The 16,804-nt window shown below is 48.7% G+C and overlaps 1 pseudogene; it reads right to left on the bottom strand.

Annotated features, from left to right (window-relative positions):
* Positions 1 to 6,662: 6,662 nt before the first annotated feature.
* LOC139080945 (transcription factor SPT20 homolog pseudogene) lies at positions 6,663 to 10,804 on the bottom strand (annotated as a pseudogene).
* Positions 10,805 to 16,804: the final 6,000 nt, after the last annotated feature.

Here is a 16,804-nt window from a genome sequence, read left to right as displayed (position 1 = left end):
AGTCGGTCCTTCTGATTGATAGCCTGGCCCCTCGGCTCCTTGACCTCCTCTATTCCAATAATTGTGTTCGCCACCTCCCACAGGCAGCTACTCCTGGGTTTTTACCCTGGACCTCATCGTTGCCAACAACTATAGGCCTCCATAATGTCAACTTCAAATGCCCCACTCTCCAAACAATGCCAAAATATAATTTCAAAATAACTGCGGTTTCTCAGAATATGAAGAAAACTCACAGCCCCAAATAACACTATTTTTTTTAAAGCCTAATTTTTTTTTCCTTTTTCTCCCCAAAGGCCCCGTACATAGTTGTATATTCTCCGTTGTGGGTCCTTTTACTTGTGGCATGTGGGGCGCTGCCTCAGCGTGGTTTGATGAGCAGTGCCATGTCCAGGCCCAGGATTCGAACCAATGAAACATTGGGCCGCCTGCAGCGGAGCGCGCGAACTTAACCACTCAGCCACGAGACCAGCCTCCAAAATGACACTTCTTAAAATCACTCCTTTCCCTCTCCACCTCTTACTTTCGGCAGAAGCTCCAACATGTCTGTAAAAGAGCAGCTTAGGGCCCAAGAATCATCCTGCTGGGTGGGGGTGGAGCATGAAGGGATTTGAAGCTATATTTGCATAACACTTTACAGAATTCTGAGAGAACATCACTTTTCCACATCAAAGAACGTCCCCCATAGTGATTACAGGGGTGGAGGGCTGACGCTTCCCACTGACTTCCAACTCAAGCCTTACAATTAACTCTTGAAAACGCACCCAAAACAGTCCTTCAAAACACTGTGCCACCAGCCATAGGCCTCTGCCCTTTCCCATTGGAAACTGAGAGGGCAAAGCCAGAGCTTTTAAACAGACAAAGATGGGAGAAGGCTGGGCAGCTGCGCGTGTGTGTGTGTGTGTGTGTGTGTGTGTGTGTGTCTGCGCGCGCGCGCGCGCAACAGGACTTCCTGTTGTTCCAGAGTTGCTAAAGCCCAAAGCTGAAAACAAAAAGCATCAGGTGCTCCCACATCCTGAAGAAAGACTCCAACCAGACAGCCTAGACACCCTCTCAGAGAATACTAAGAAATGGCACGACTGGCCCTTTTACGACTCAAACTATCCCCTTCAACCACCACCCAGCACCCTATGGAAACACGAGAGGACTGGGGAGGTGAGGGAGTGATCCCAGGGAGAGGCTGCTTTCTCTTGGGCCAGAAGAGGAAGGGGAGGGGAGAGGAGGAGTGCGGGTGTCCCCCGCTCCCCTAAGCCGAGAGGCGTGTAAGCGAGAACCCTAGGAGGAGAGCGGGGAGGTCTGCTTGAAGGGAAAGTTGGCACCCAGTCTCCGGCCTGGACTCCCGGACTCGCGCCGAGCCGCAGGCCCGCCCTGCCGCCCTGGGGGAGAATTCTTGCGAGAGCTGGACGAATATGCTCTGCGGACCGTGCCGCATGTGAACCTGGAGTCTGCTGCCCTCTTGTGGTCGAGAGGCATCTGAGCGTGAGAGGCTCAAAAGGTACCGAGGGGTAGCGTGCCTGGAAAGAAAAGGGGAACATCACTCCCGCCTTGATCCGCGACCGCACAGCCTTCAGAGTTCCAAAAAGGACCTCAGCAATCCCCAAGGCTCCATATGGAGGAGCACAGGGCCTACTTAGAGGGCCGTGCAGGAGATGGGAGACAGAACCTGGAGAAGAGGGGGGCAGTCAGCAGGCCTAGCTGCTCTTCTCCGAGGGAGGCCCCAAGGAAGGAGCAGCCCAGATGAAAAACAGAACAGCCCCCTGTGGGAGACCCCCCACCTCAGCAGATCACAGCCTCAGACCTGGAAGGGGACCGTCTCCGCAGAAGACCTGTCTCTCTTCTCTCTCTCTGCCCGGGAGACCAGAGGATATGATAATGAAATCGTAATTGGGACTGATCAGCTTTACCAACCAGAATACCTAGAAGGTTATGAGATCTGCCCAAGGTGCCCTTAAAGAATGGGAAAAGGGGTTTGGTGCCACATGGTTGAAAGCAGTGATTGGAAAAAAAAAAAGGTTCATGTACACAGTCCACCACTAAGTTGAGATCTGTCAACACATCAGTTACATGTACCCAGCAGCACATGGATTTCAGGAGACAGAAAATGTCAACTGTGCCACTTAAAAGCTTTATGCTTCAGGGCAAGTCCTATCTGAGCCTCGGTTTCTGCATTTGTAAGAGGAGAATAATACCTAATGGACAAGATCAGAGATCTTGTTATACCTAATTAAATACCTAATTAAAAGATCAGAGGCAGTGTATACAAACGGATAGAAGCTACGATTTATTTATGCACGTTTTTGTGCATAAGGGAGGCCTTTGTTCCAAGCTGCTTTTGACAAAAGACTTGAAGTAGTCTATGACAAAAGACAAGTAAAATAGAAATAAAAAATAAGAAAAATAGAAATAAAAAGTAATCTTTTATTCTTTTCTTGTTATCAGATCTCTATGAGAAGATGGATGTCAGCTGAACCTATTGTGGTAATCATTTCACAATATATATTAAAAAAAAACCATCATGCTGTGCGCCTTAAATTTATACAGGGATGTACGTCAATTATTTCTCAATAAAACTGGGAAAAAAATAAGGAGCAAGGAATGCTGACGTGCTAACCATAAATGTAAACATGGTCATTTCAGTTTCAGATTTTTTGAGTTTCCTGGCAGCTGAGGCACAAAGGGAAACCTGAGAACTTGTACAACTCTGGTTATCAGAAAAGAGGAGGGATGCTGTCTTCTCCAGGCAGAAAAGCTTTCCTTGGCGTCAAATTTCAAAAGCAATGTCTCAGCAGGAGTTTTTCTGCATTGGCTTGTGAATTACCTGAAACCGTGACTATTCTTTACCATGGGTTTCTAAACCTTTGTAACGAATGATATTGTTAGTAATTAGGACTGGGATAAATTACTGAAGGTGAATGACCCAGATTTCTACACCCCAGATCACAGTGGTTTTCTGCAGCAATTATTACTCCCACAATCCCTTCAACTCCCTCAGATGACCTTTCCCTAACACATTCATTACATGTTCATCCAAAGGACATTTAGACTCACCACTTCCGCCACCAAGGAACTGTTTGTATTTCTAACTCATGCAGAAGCTTTAGACTGAAGAGAGATTTAAGCAAAAGTGTAGATTAATTTTAGATGAAATAGCCAAATTTAAAAGTCTCTTCTCTTTCCAGACCCAATTCAGGCCTACGAAGGCCACACTGCTCTTCCTTTCAGTGGTCACCTTTCAGGGGTATTAGCGCAGGAAGTAAACAGCTTTTGCATAACGGGCGCTACAGGTGAGCTTTCCCATCCCGACCCCAGAGGCGCCCAGCGAATCTGCATATGCTAACCGGAGGTTCCCCGGAAGATGCCAAAATAAGCCCCTGTCCTCCCCCACCTTTACTTTAATCCCCACATCGGCTTTGCTTTTACCATCTTGTAATTATTTCCAAATCACAAGTGCAAACACTCACTCTGATTGGAAAATTAGCAGATTTCAAACTCAGGTAATTTGTCCCTAATGAGGAACTTGTTGAACTGAATTTAACAATTAACTCACACACCCTTTGCTGCCCGTGGCTATGGGAGTGAGTCAGGGAAGAAGGAAGGGCAGCCGAGGGCCAGGGCCTGGCAGGACTTTGGGCACAAGATGAAGGTTGGGATGGGACAAGGTGCGTCATAGGGCTGTAGGAACGTCAGGAAATGGGCTGTTCCAATGGATATATATAGCCAATTTCAAATATATGCCAAAGTAGAATAATAATGAGCCTCCACGTACCCATCACTCAGCTCCCACGATTATCAACTCATGGCTGCTCTGGTTTCATCTGTGCCCGGAAAATGGACCAGGAGGAGGACTGCAGGAAGGGAAAGGTGGTCCGTCTCCCCTCTCGCCTTCCCTCAGGCTCCCAGCCCCTTGGGGTACGGTGGGATAGATGAGTTTTAATTAACTGCTGGGATGGTTAGTGTCCTCTTCATCGGCGTTTTGAATATGGCAGGGCGGAGCCTGGCAAAGGGCTGACCCTTGTTTTGCAGTCTAGACCAGCCTCCTTGCGCCATGGCTGGGGCCACCGGCTCTCTACCTGCAGGTCCAGGCCCAGGTGACCACAGGCCGTGAGGATTTCTTGGAGCTCCGGCTTAGCACACGGAATCAGCATCTTCACTCCCACTCTAACTGTGTGCTCGGAGGACCGGCTCCTGCCTTATCTCAAGAACTGGTACCCGGCTCATGCCTGAGGCTGTGTCTCTAAGACCTGCCTTGCTCCTCCATCCCTCTAGGACTGGGCTGGCCAACACCACGGCCACGTCGGCTACTGACCACTTGAAACATGGCTAGTGAGACGGAGGAACTAATTTTTATTTAATTTAAACTAATTTAAATTTAAAAACTGGTACTTGAGTCAATTATTGGAAAACGTCTAAGTATGTTTGGAAGGTGAACCTACATTTTCGATTGAAGATTTTATAAAAATCTAAATACAGATCAAATATTTCTGATGCAAATGTAGCAACCGAAGTAAGACAGGCTGTGTCTAAATTTAGATTTAGTAAGAATAAAAGAATGTAAAATGTCTCATTAAGAATTTAAAAATATTGATTACACGTGGGAATGATAATCTGTTGGATATATTGGGTCAAATAAATTATTAAGGGTAATTCCTCCTGTTTCATTTTACTTATTAAAATGTGGCTACTAGAAAATTTAAAATTACATATGGGGCTCACATTATATTTCTACTGGACAGCGCTGACCTAGAACCAGGGTAACACCTTCACCTGCAAGTATTCTCAAGGAATATAATCCTGTTCCCAAAGTCCCATGCTGTGACAGAGGCCCCCATTCTGCTGGACCTGTCCTGCTGTACTGGGCCCACCTGGTTTTTCCTGGACGCTCAGCTGTTAAGTCATAAAGATGCAGCCTGCACGGAACTAATTTCAGACGAAGAGTATGGATTTGACCCGGGGTAGTGACGAGCCTCCAGGTTCTCAGGATACTAAAATGAATGAAAAGTTTATTCACAAAACATAGCCAGTTAATATCCTCAAAAAGGACGCTGCATCAAGTACCAACCTGGTTAGGATCATTAGGAGGAAATGGACAAAGACCAGCAAACCGTAATCTGAAACAAAGCTGAATTTAATTGCTTGACTGAAAAGAGCACCACATTGCTCGAGTACAAGTACAGCTAGTGTCTCCAGGTAGGACTTGAAAGGACCAGAAAGAGGGCAAAAGGGCAGAAGTACATCAAATGTGGTGAGGTTCCGAGTTCAGGTCTCTGGTTGGCTCCCGAGGCAGAGGAGCCTAAACTCGCTTCTGCAGCTGGTCATTGCACTGCTTCACTTCTTAACAGCCCAGGCACCGTTCCCAGAGACGTCCAGGACGGGTCACATAAAGCTTAAATGGGCTCAGTGTCACTCGGGTGGCATATCTGACGCGTTTGCTTGAAGTCAACCGACATCTTCCCTTAAGAGGATTGGCAGCCCTTTAGTACAGCCAGGTTGCCTGAGTTCCCTGTCTCTTCATTCGTCTCTTTTGGAACTGCCAGACCAAATTTCCTTTTTTTCTTAGGGCAAAAGGCAGGGAAACATACATGCGTACTCAGAAAAATAAATTTTATATCGACAGGTTGCCTTTCAAAGTTGTAAGAGAGCAAAATACAAGAGGCACTGAGACAAATACTTGCACACAATAGTTCACCGCAACATTATTCACAACAGACAAGAGGTGAGCACAACCCAAATGTCCATCAGCACATGACCGGATAAACAAAATGTGGCGTATACAACCAACGGGATTAAGCCATGAAAAGGAATGAAGTACTGACACATGTTACAATGTGGATGAACCAAGTGAAAGAAGCCAGACATCAAAGGTCACAGACCGTGTGATTCCATTTATAGGAACTATCTAGAATAGGGAAGGCCATAGAGACGGAAAGCAAATTGGTGGTTTCTGGGGCTGGGGGAGGGGAGGATGGGAACCGAGTGCTTAACAGCTACAGAGATTTCTTCTGGGGTGATGAACATGTCCTGAAATAGACAGAGGTGGTGGTTGCACCAACAGCGTATATGTAGCAAATGCCTCGGAACCTTACACTTTAAAATGGTTGTTCCTTATGTAAATTACACCTCAATAAGAAAAGAAAGGAAGAAGGGAAAAAAGAAAACACAAAAGCCCAGGGATCTCTTGAGTCCCACTGAAACCAGGAAGAAGGACGAAAAGGTGAGGGAGCAGGGGCTACTGAACTGATGCTCCCGAAGTGAGGAAGGGGAGAGAACGGGGTGGGTTCCACTTTAGAGTCTCTCAAGGTCACCAGCACTTGAAAAGCAAACAAACAAAACTCAGTTCCAATGTTTAGCTCTTTGCTTTTCTGTGAATAAGCCAGAGTCCTAAAAAGGGTAAATGATTGTATCAGGAGAGAAAATGAGATGTCTCAGAAGTGCCTTTTCAAGGCCAGTGGTTGAGGCCTGGAGGGGCAGCCGAACTTGGTGGGGGGGGGGGGCACCGAGCGCAGGTGGAGCCTCTTAAAGGGCTGGGGACGCCCAGCGAGCATGTGCGCCCAATCCATTCCACACCCTGGGAGTCTCCAGGTCCGCAATACAAGTGGGACAAGCATTATTTTTTGGTAGTTTTAACTTTTTTTCAAAACACATTTGTAAAAATTACATTTCCTACACTGTGTACAAACCTTTTAAACTAAATAAACAAATACCAAAGTACATTCTTCTGAACATGTTTCAATATTTCACAGGTCGCTTCAGCACATATTTTGTACAGTGAAACCATTTTTCAAAAACTATGGACCTTCCGGTCACATCTACAACGTGGAGGAACCTTTAGGACATGATGCTAAGTGAGATAATCCAGTGACAAAAACACAGATCCTGTGTGACCCCACTTCCATGAAGGATCTAAAGCAGCCACACTCAGAGACAGGAAAGAGAATGGCGGTGGCCAGGGGCTGGGGGAGGGCACACGGGGAGCTGGTGCTCAGGGGACATAGAGCTTCACTTCGGCAAAAGGAAAACAGGCCTAGAAATCTGCTGGACAACAATGAGAATATACTGAACATCATGGAACTGCTCACTTAAAAATGGTTAAGGGGCCGGCCCCGTGGCCGAGTGGTTAAGTTCGTGCGCTCCACTTCAGCAGCCTGGGGTTCACCAGTTCAGATCCTGGGCGCGGACATGCCACCGCTCAGCAGGCCACGCTGAGGCGGCGTCCCACATGCTACAACTAGAAGGACCAAAAGCTAAGATATACAGCTATGCACCGTGGGCTTTGGGGAAAAGAAAAAGAAAAAGAAAAAAGAAGATTGGCAACAGTTGTTAGCTCAGGTACCAACCTTAAAACATTTTTCTAAAAACTCTCAAAAGAATGGTTAAGATGGTACATTTTATGTTAAATGTTTTTTAACTCACTTAAAAAATTTAAAAACTAGCCATCCTGTTAAAATAATACTAATTGTAACCTGATTGGTGTGGTGGTTTTCTTGTTTTAGAGAACTTATAGGCCTCAGGAGTTTGAGCCTAGTTTGGAGTTGGGTACACGTTACATGATGATGATAAAAACAACTATGTCAACAACCGCCCCCAAAGCAATGGCTTCAGCAAAACACCCCAGCTTATTAAACCTCTTCCTTGTTTCTAGGTGAAAAGCCTGGGGCTGCGCTTCGGTATCAAGCTTGCACATCTAATAATGGGAACGACTGACACATTAGAAAAACCACAAATGAACCAAAAACTCGGGACTCATTAGGCTCGATGCCCTGGGATTTGGAGAAAGAGAAAATAACGCACCTCAGGATTTGGGAGGGGTTGGCGGGCCTCTATTCGCTTTACCTTGTGACTGGCTTGCTGTCTGCGGGCGCCGACCGGGCTGACCTGTCTGGGCTGCTGCTGGTGCCACAGCCACTGGGGGCTGCAAGATTCTCAAGTGTTGTATCTGCAGCAGCTGATGCTGTGGCTGCTGCAGGTGTCGTGGCTGCTGTGGCTGCTGCTGCTGCTGCAGGTGTTGTGGCTGCCGTGGCTGCTGCTGATGCTGTGGCTGCAGCAGGTGTCGTGGCTGCTGTGGCTGCTGCTGCTGCTGTGGCTGCTGCAGGTGTTGTGGCTGCCGTGGCTGCTGCTGCTGCTGTGGTTGCTGCAGGTGTCCTGGCTGCTGTGGCTGCTGCTGCTGCTGCTGCTGCTGCAGGTGTTGTTGCTGCCGTGGCTGCTGCTGATGCTGTGGCTGCAGCAGGTGTCGTGGCTGCTGCTGCTGCTGCTGCTGCTGCTGCTGCAGGTGTTGTTGCTGCCGTGGCTGCTGCTGCTGCTGCGGCTGCTGCTGCTGCTGCTGACGGTGTTGTTGCTGCCGTGGCTGCTGCTGATGCTGTGGTTGCTGCTGACGTTGCGGCTGCTGCAGCTGCTGCAAGGCGGAGGAGAGCTGGACTCTCTGCAGAGGAAGGCTTTGCCCAGGTCTTTGCGGGGCAGGGACAGGCGGAGACAACACAATCACCTGGGGCTGCAGAAAACTTCTACTGACGTTAACGACAACAGCTTGCTGGGCACAGAAGGCCGTTTTCTGACTGGCTGAACCTTGTGCACTTGCACCCTGTGACACTAGCTGCTGAGGATGCGAAGTGGAGGGCTGCTGACCCTGTAGCTCTGGAATCAGCTGATAGAGGTGCTGCTGCTGCAGCTGCCCAGGCAGCTGCTGGGTGTTCACAATGAGCGAACCTGGTGGAAACTGGAGCAGAGTTAAGGGCCTGGCACCTGGAGCATCTTTTAAAATCACTCGAACACCTACTTGAGAATTCGCTTGCAGGGCAGTGGGTGGCGCTTTTGGTGGCTGGCCTCTTAAGGGCAGGTTGCTGGGCAAGATTCCCGCGGGAGCTGTGGCCCGAGTGGCAGAGCCCTGCGAGGGGTTGGGAGCTCTCACCAAAGCGTGGGTTCCGGGAACAGAATTCACCACTTTGATGACCCTGACACCAACGGGGCTGACCCTGACCTGGGTGATCACCTGTGTTTGTGATGAGCCAGCAGTGGACTGGGCGGCTGCAGGAAGTGTGCTAACTCGACTCACTTCCACAGGGGAGTTCTGGGGAAGACTTGGTGGCTTAGAAGCAGGAGCAGGAGATGCAGACTTAGGAAAGCCGCCTGCCTGCTGTGGAGGAAAACTGCTGGCTGAGGAACTCGTGCCTGAGCTCGAGGGCAGCATGACGGGCGGCGGTGGAGGTTGGACTTCCTCCCCCAGGACTGAGGCCTGAAGCAGCACGGTCTTAGGCCGTTCTGTTTCCTTCCCTGGAGAAAGTGGGCTGAGACTGGCTGAGCCACTGGAGCTGTGTGACACCTTGACTGGACAACTGCTGTTCTTCTGGACCAATTCCTCGGGCCGAATGACTACCGTCCCAGCATCAGTCTTCGACCCAGGCATGAAACTCTTTGAATGGTCACCTCTGGAGGGGTGGGGGGGAGACAGCTGTCTCTCATATCTGGCTTTTTTAGGTGACATTTCTTTCCCAGAGATAAGTGGATCATTAAGCGAGCGCATGAAGAACATCTTTGTATCCCAGTACTGATCGCCTGCTTCCCATTCAAATACAGAATCATCTCTGACTTCATGGGCTGGCCAGCCTGTTGGCTGGGAGTCATCAGAGCTCACGGACTTCTTCCCTGTAGCATATTTCTCCACATCCACTTCAGAAGGTACGGCCAAGTCACAGGGTCTCTGTTCCCACACATCCACATAATTCCCTGCTCCAGAAATTTTGAGGTCATACTGCTCACCTGCGTTACTCTCTTTGCTTGGTTGGCAAGAAGTCAGTACCGTTAGCTCGGGCGGAGGTGGGCCATGAGACAGCTCCTGCTGCCGACTCAGAGCCGGGCTCGAGCACCTCTTGAAGCAGCGCTTCATTGGGTCAGTGTTCATCTTTTGTTTGTTATAAAGCAGACTGTTTGCAGTGCAGGCTACTGACACAGAAGGATCAAGACACAGTGGTTCAGCTGTGGCTAAGATCAGCTGGCTCTCGAGCAACAGTTTGTCCTCCTGGGTCCATGTCTGGCTGTCGCTGGTTAGGGACTCTACGTCGCAGGCTAACGTCTGCATGGTTGGTCGTAAGAGAATGCACCTGCTCTGGTAACCAGGGGCCTCCACGTCACTGGACTGCCTGTAGTCCCGTATTTCTGCGATGACGCATCCACAGTGAAAAACGTTCACCTGAGATTTTTCCAGGAGACCCACCAAAACAGGAGGTAATTCTTCTGCATCCAAGTACTGGAGCAGTTCCCCCTCTTCATAAGACAGCCGAATGGTCTCCGAATACGAGCCATTTTCTCCCCTGAGCATCAGCGAGTATCCCTGCCCTCCTGGGTGCAGATTGACCACTAAACGCGACAACGACTCTCTCTGAACAAGCTTCTCTAGCAAGTTCACGTTGCTTCGTAATTCCTCCGCAACCTCAGGCTCTCTGTCGCATTCTTCAACATATATGTCATACAGTTTCTCATAGACCGATTTTTCCCCTCTAGACGCGTACTTCCTTTTAGGAGGTCTCTGTTGGGCACTTTCGATGACACACGCCGCGCGATCCAGAGCTCGTTCTAAGGCGTGTTGCATCCTCGCGTACGACAGGGGCCCTAAAAGAAGGCAAAGCCCAAGTGACGAGCCGGTGGAAATCCCGTCCTTCCTATAGATTATCGGCCTGCAAACGCCGCGACCCCAGGCGGAGCCACCGGCCTCGCTTCAAAACGGACCCCAGGAGACCCGCCCCAGGGAAGCGCCACACGAAGTACTTGCGATCGGAAAAGCCGCCACGCGCTGGAGCCGCCACCGCGCTGAGCCTCGTGTCGCTGGGGCCGGGCCGGAAGTGGATGGGAGGGTCGTCACCCCCCCACCTACCCCCCTGCGGCGCCGCTGCTGCGCCTGCGCCCTCCCCGCCGGCGGGCCGCTGCCCCCTGCGGTGGCCTGCGGGCCGGGGCCGCGCTCCCTGCTGCGAAGGCTGCTTTCCCACCCGAGGCCTGGGCCCGCCGGGCTTTTTCTCTTCGTTCGCCATCAACAGCATGCACGTCAAAGCACAAGCAACCAACAAAGAAATCCATGCTTTTCTGGTACGCTTTTAGTGCATGCGGTTTTCGCAGCAATGCAAGCGTCGGGAAAGCCGTGGAAGGCGGTCATTTCTTTTCTTGGCCCGAACTTCACCAGGAGTTGTTCACTGTTTTTAGAATCTCTCGTCCTCTATGGCAGGGCTGCTCCCGGTGTCCATCACCAGGTTAACGCCGCCAGAGAGTCCACTTCCGTAGCTCCTGCCTACGAGGACGCTCGCTGTACTCGCTGCAAGTGGCAGGATCCTTCACTGACGCTTCCAGTGATCTCCTGCCCACGGGTTTCATATAGATGTGCACAAAACGTGGCATTCGTATACGCAAGTACTGCCCCTTGATCTCCCTGTGTATTACAATAAGGGCATTTTGCAGGTTTTTAAAAAGTGGGGGGTGGGGGGTCCCGCCTGTGGCTAGTGGTGAAGTTCAGCTCCACTTCGGCAGCCAGGGTTTGGTTCCCAGGGACGACCTGCATCACTGTCGGTGGCCATGCTGTGGCAGAGGCTCACATACAAAGTAGAGGAAGATAGGAACTGATGTTAGCTCAGGGCAAATCTTCCTCAGCAAAACATAAAATAAAATAAATTTAAAAAGTATGTGGGAGGAAGTTCCTTTGTCTATGAATTACAGTTCAGGATTAAACTACTTGTTTAAAAAGGTGATTTGCATCTGATGGGCTTGAGAACTATTGTTCCAGGCGACGGCAGTACATTTTAAATGATTCCTGTAGCTGTAGACCACAGCTCCAGTCCTAATGATGGATTTGGAGAGATGTGATGGAGTCTTAGATAATGTATGAGCCATTGTCTTCCATTAGTTCCGTTGCCTTGAAAGCTGCCAGCCTTCTTGGACAAGTTTTTCAAAGAATCTCTTGGTGTTTAGATGCAGACATGATGATAGTACCATATTCCTAGTAAAGTCGCACAGATGAGAAGAATCCAAGACAAATTGCCAAAACTCTTGAATTACAGACTGCTAGAAAGTGTGTATTTTTTAATCGATAGCAATTATGATAATTACATGTTACAGTAGATACAGGCTATTGAGATAAGATTGAAAACTCCTAGACGTGAGAGTCCCTTAAACATGCCCCTTGTTCAGGAACAGACAAGAATCATTTCGGACCGCCATACCGGTGGTTTGGGCGGATGGACACTCGTGGAGTGCCTCCAGGGGCTTGAAATCAGTTTCTTGACCCTTGTCAGCATGCCTTCCCTGTCTCTCTCTTCCCCGCACCTGTCCAAATTTAGGCCAAGCATGAGCCTGGGGAGCCGAATCCTGCTTTGCTGTCCAGTAACCCAAACATCCAACTTGAATGAAGCGGGAAGTAGTGAGATGAACGTGAGCTCTGACCCTCATTCAAAGCACCGCCTTATTCTTCCAACTGGAGTAGATGGACTTAGCTGCCTCCCAGACCCTGGCAGGCTGCTCACCTACCATCCCGCTAGCTTCTGTCCTCAGGGGTTTGCTGTGTGTTGGGTCTGACAAAGTGCGAATCTGTAACAGTATTCCATTTGGGCAGAGACGCTAACAGAAAGGGAAAGCTCTGTTTTCTTGATCTGAACTGGAGATTTTGTTGGATGAGAAGTGGCATGGTGGCCCTGTGCCTGAGTCGGCTTGTCTTCCTCAAAACTGAAGAAGTCCCAGGGTTCTGCTGGCTGCTCCTGGCCTGCAGACTCGACTTCCCAGCTTCTTGTTGTGGCAAAGGAGCAGAGCGGGGACTTGGGTGAGGCAAGTGAGGGGCCTAGGGCACCAGATTGAAGGAGACACCCGCTCTCGGCGTGGTGCAAGTCCCATCAGGGCTGGCGCCCTAGCTGCCTCTCTTGCCTCGCCTTGTCCCGGCCCTGCACATAGGCCCCACACCGCCTGGCGCCTGCCTCCTTCCCAGGTGCATCTCTGCCCTCTCTTTCCCGAGCTTTCTGTGCTCTGAGCATGGTCACCTTGCTGCAGAGAGGCCAACCCCTTCAGGGCTCTGTACCCTTGTCAAAGGCTGTGTCCTCTGCTCAGCGGTCCTCTCTGCTTAGTCAGCTGCTGGTCTGCACCGCTCACCTCCAACATCCTCTCCTGTCTCCAGGAAGCGAGCATCCTCTTGTGCCTCTGTCAAAGCACACTCACCACGTGCCTCGTTGGAGCCAGGTTCGCATTGGAAAGGCGTTGAGTGTTTGCACTGTTTCTCCACACCCAGCCTCTGGGCTCCCTGAGGGCAGAGACGGTGTCTTTTCCATCTTTGTTTGGTCACCAACTCGGTCATTACTTGGCTCATGGTTGGCGCCATAGAATGAAGGAATGATTGACTCCACGCTCCCGTTACTTCAACTCAAGACTCATAAGAACCCTGCGAAGTAAATATTTCACCCCCTTTTTAGAGCTGAGAAAAGTACCCAGAGCCAGGTCTTCTGACTCTGGTGCTGTACCGTGCCAGGGCTTCTGAACCTTGGCACTGTTGACATTGCTTGTGGGGGCACGGGGGCTGTCCTGTGCACTGTAGGATGTTTAGCAGCATCCCTGTCCTTCCCACCAGATGCCCTAGCACTCGTCCCCAGCTGTGGTAACCAAAAATGGCTCCAGATATCGGCAAATATCCCCTGGGCGGGAGGGGGGGCGGGTAAAACCACCTCCTGGTTGAGAACCACTCAACTACCCCGCTCTGTAAACCGTGAGCGTGACCCAAACGCAGCCCCTTAGCTGACGTCCCAGGGTGCCTCCACCTAGTGGAGATGTGGATCTGCCCACTGTGTCACGGGATGGCCTGGAGCCTCAGTTGTTGTATCGATTGTGTCTTAGGTTGGGCTTCCTCGGAAGCACACGCTGAGACGAGGATTTGAGTGCAAGCAGTTTATTTGGGAGCTCAGCCCGAGAAGCACTGGGAGGGGAAAGGGGAGCTGAGTCAGGAATGGGAAAAATGACAGTGATAGGCATGTTTGTGAGCAGAAGACTACTGTGGACAACTGGTCCCTGCCGAGGACCTCTGGGGGACAGTACAGAACAAGCCTCCAGCTGTTCTAGCCTAGAGGGGAGGAAGCTGAGGTATTTATCCATCCGCTCCTCTCTCTCATTGGCTGAGGACAGTCCTGGGGGCACTATTCCCTGTCACTCCAGGTTGCCACATATGAGAGCCACCCCTGCTGATGTGGCCCCAGAATGCCCTCATTCAGAGACTCACAAGTGCTTGCAGTACGACTGTCCACGTGTAGAATGGCGAGTGCCACGGGCAGATGGGCAGAGCATGGGCAGCATCTGCTCCGCCAGGGCCGAAGGTAAGTGGGAGAAGTCAGCCATTCGTTCTTAGCGCTGTGGAGAAATGGGCTGTGTGCCGTATCTGGGCACATGGAGAAAGGAAACTGTATTCCATCCAAGTGAAATGGACAGTTTCAGGTGAGGTGTTTTTGTCAGCTCTTAAAGCCAACAGGGCCAAAGATGGAGGGTGTGGCCCACTCCTTCCTCCTCAGCAGGAAGAGGCCAAGGCGGCCTGGGCTACAGGTGCACCGATGGGACTCTGCATCTGGCTGTGTGCGTATTCCAGTGTGCCGTAGGTGGCCTGGCAGTGCTTATCATGGCTCAGCCATCCCCTTCACTTGAGCTCCCTAATTGCCTGGTCTCTCCACAAGGTGAGGCTTTTACCAAGTTTACTTTGACTGCAGGCCGTCCTTGGAGCCTGCAGGCACGTTAGAGAGCACACTGGCTGCTTATAAGGACTCCCACTGCTGCACTTCCCCAGAACAGCTCAGGGGAGAGGCGCGGGCTGAGAAAACTCATCGCCAGACTAAGATACACTAGAGCAAGAAGAGAGCTGAATTAATTGCAAGATAATTGACCTAATTGACAATAGTAAACTGGTTTGTTCCCTACTGATTGAGGTCAAGAGTGAATTTTTTCTTAGTATAATATAGCCAGAGCAAAATTTATCTTTTTCAGTGTACAGTTCTATGAATTTTGAAAAAATGTTGTCAGTCGTGCAACCACCACTACAATCAAGCTATAGAACTGTTCCATCATGCAAAAAAATTCCCTCATGCATATTGGAGTCAATTCCTCTCCTGCCCAGAGTCCTTGGCAGCCATTGATCTGTTTTCTGTGCCTACAGATTGCCTTTTCCGGAATGTCATATAAATGGAATCAGAAATCATATAGCCTTTGACACTGGCTTACTTTACATACCTACATTTAACATTCATCCATACTGTTTTGTGTATTATTAGTTTGTTCCTTTTCATTGCTGCATAGTATTCCATTGTTTGGCTATACCAAGGTTTGTTTACCCATTTAAGAGTTAAAAGATATTTGGGTTGTTTCCAGTCTTTAGGTGCTTATGAACAAAGTCAATATAAACTTTTGCAAAGATTTTCTGTGAACACAAGTTTTCATTTCACTTGAGTAAATATCCAGGCATGCCAAGGAAACCACCAAACTGTTTTTTAATGTGGCTGTACCATGTTATATCCCCAGCAGCAATGTTTAAAGTCCCAGTTGCTCCACATCCTTGTCAGCACTTGGCATTGTCAGGTTTGCTTTGTTTTGTTTTAAACCATTTTAATAGGTATCTAGTATATGTCATTGTGGTTTTAATTTACATTTCCCTATGACTAATCATGTTGAGTATTTTTTATGAGCTTATTTTCCATCCATATATTTTTCTTGATGTGTCTCTTCAAATATTTTGCCTAATTTTTTTGGGGGGGGGTGTTTTCTTGTCTTGTTGTTTCTTGTCTTGGAGGTTTGGGAGTTCTTGTATGATCTGGATAGAAGTCGTTTAGAAGATATGTGTTTTGCAAATATTTTCTCCTAGTCTGTAGCTTATCTTTTCATTCTCCTAACAATGCCTTTTGAAGAGCAGAATTTCTTAATTTTAATGAAGCCCAAGTTATCACTTTTTTCTTTTTTAGATTGTGCTTTTGGTGTCAGACCTAAGAAATCTTTGCCTAACCTAAGATCACAAAAATATTCTCCTATGTTTTCTTCTAGAAGTTTTATAGTTTTAAGCTTTATATTGAGTTTTATTGTCCATTTTGTGTTCATTTTTGTAGAAGGTGTGAGGTAGAAGTCAAGGTTCATTTTTGGCATATGTATGTTCAAGTGTCAGCATTGTTTGTTGAAAAGACTATCCTTTCTCCATTGAATCGCCTTTGTACCTTTGCAAAAAATCAATTGACTATGTATGTGAAGCCCTATTTCTGGACTCACAATTCTGGTCTGTTGATCTATTTGTCTATCTTTGTGTCAATACCCCTTTAACTTAATTACTGTAGCTTTATAATAAGTTTTGAAATCAGGTAGTGATAAAGCTCCAACTTTGTTCTTCTTTTGCAAAGTGATTTTGGCTGTCCTAGTCCTTTTGTCTTTCCATATACATTTTAGAATCGTGTCGTCAATTTTTACAGATTGCCAGGCCTAAATCCTAGTTCTACTAATTGTCTATGTACCTTTGAGCAAGTTACTTGACTCTTTTGTGCCCCTTTTTCTTCATTTATAAATTAGGATAATGATGGTGATAATGATGCCTACTTCATTTATTTGTTTTGAAGTTTAAGTGACATAGTCTGTATAAACCATGTCCGTAGAACAGTGCTTGGCACACAGCAAGAACTCGTTAAAGGTTAGCCATTTTTTCCTCCACCACCACTCTTCGATTGCCTTAGAACCCTTTTCTTTTGTTTCTTGGGGACAGTGGGGAACTAATGGATGGTTTGAAGGGAAAGAGTAACTTCTTTTAGCATGTCAGCTGGAGCCATGGTGAGGACAATGGATT

This window comes from Equus przewalskii, chromosome X (assembly GCF_037783145.1).
Source record: "Equus przewalskii isolate Varuska chromosome X, EquPr2, whole genome shotgun sequence".
In the NCBI taxonomy this organism is placed as follows: domain Eukaryota; kingdom Metazoa; phylum Chordata; class Mammalia; order Perissodactyla; family Equidae; genus Equus; species Equus przewalskii.
This window is presented reverse-complemented; position numbering and strand designations above follow the sequence as displayed.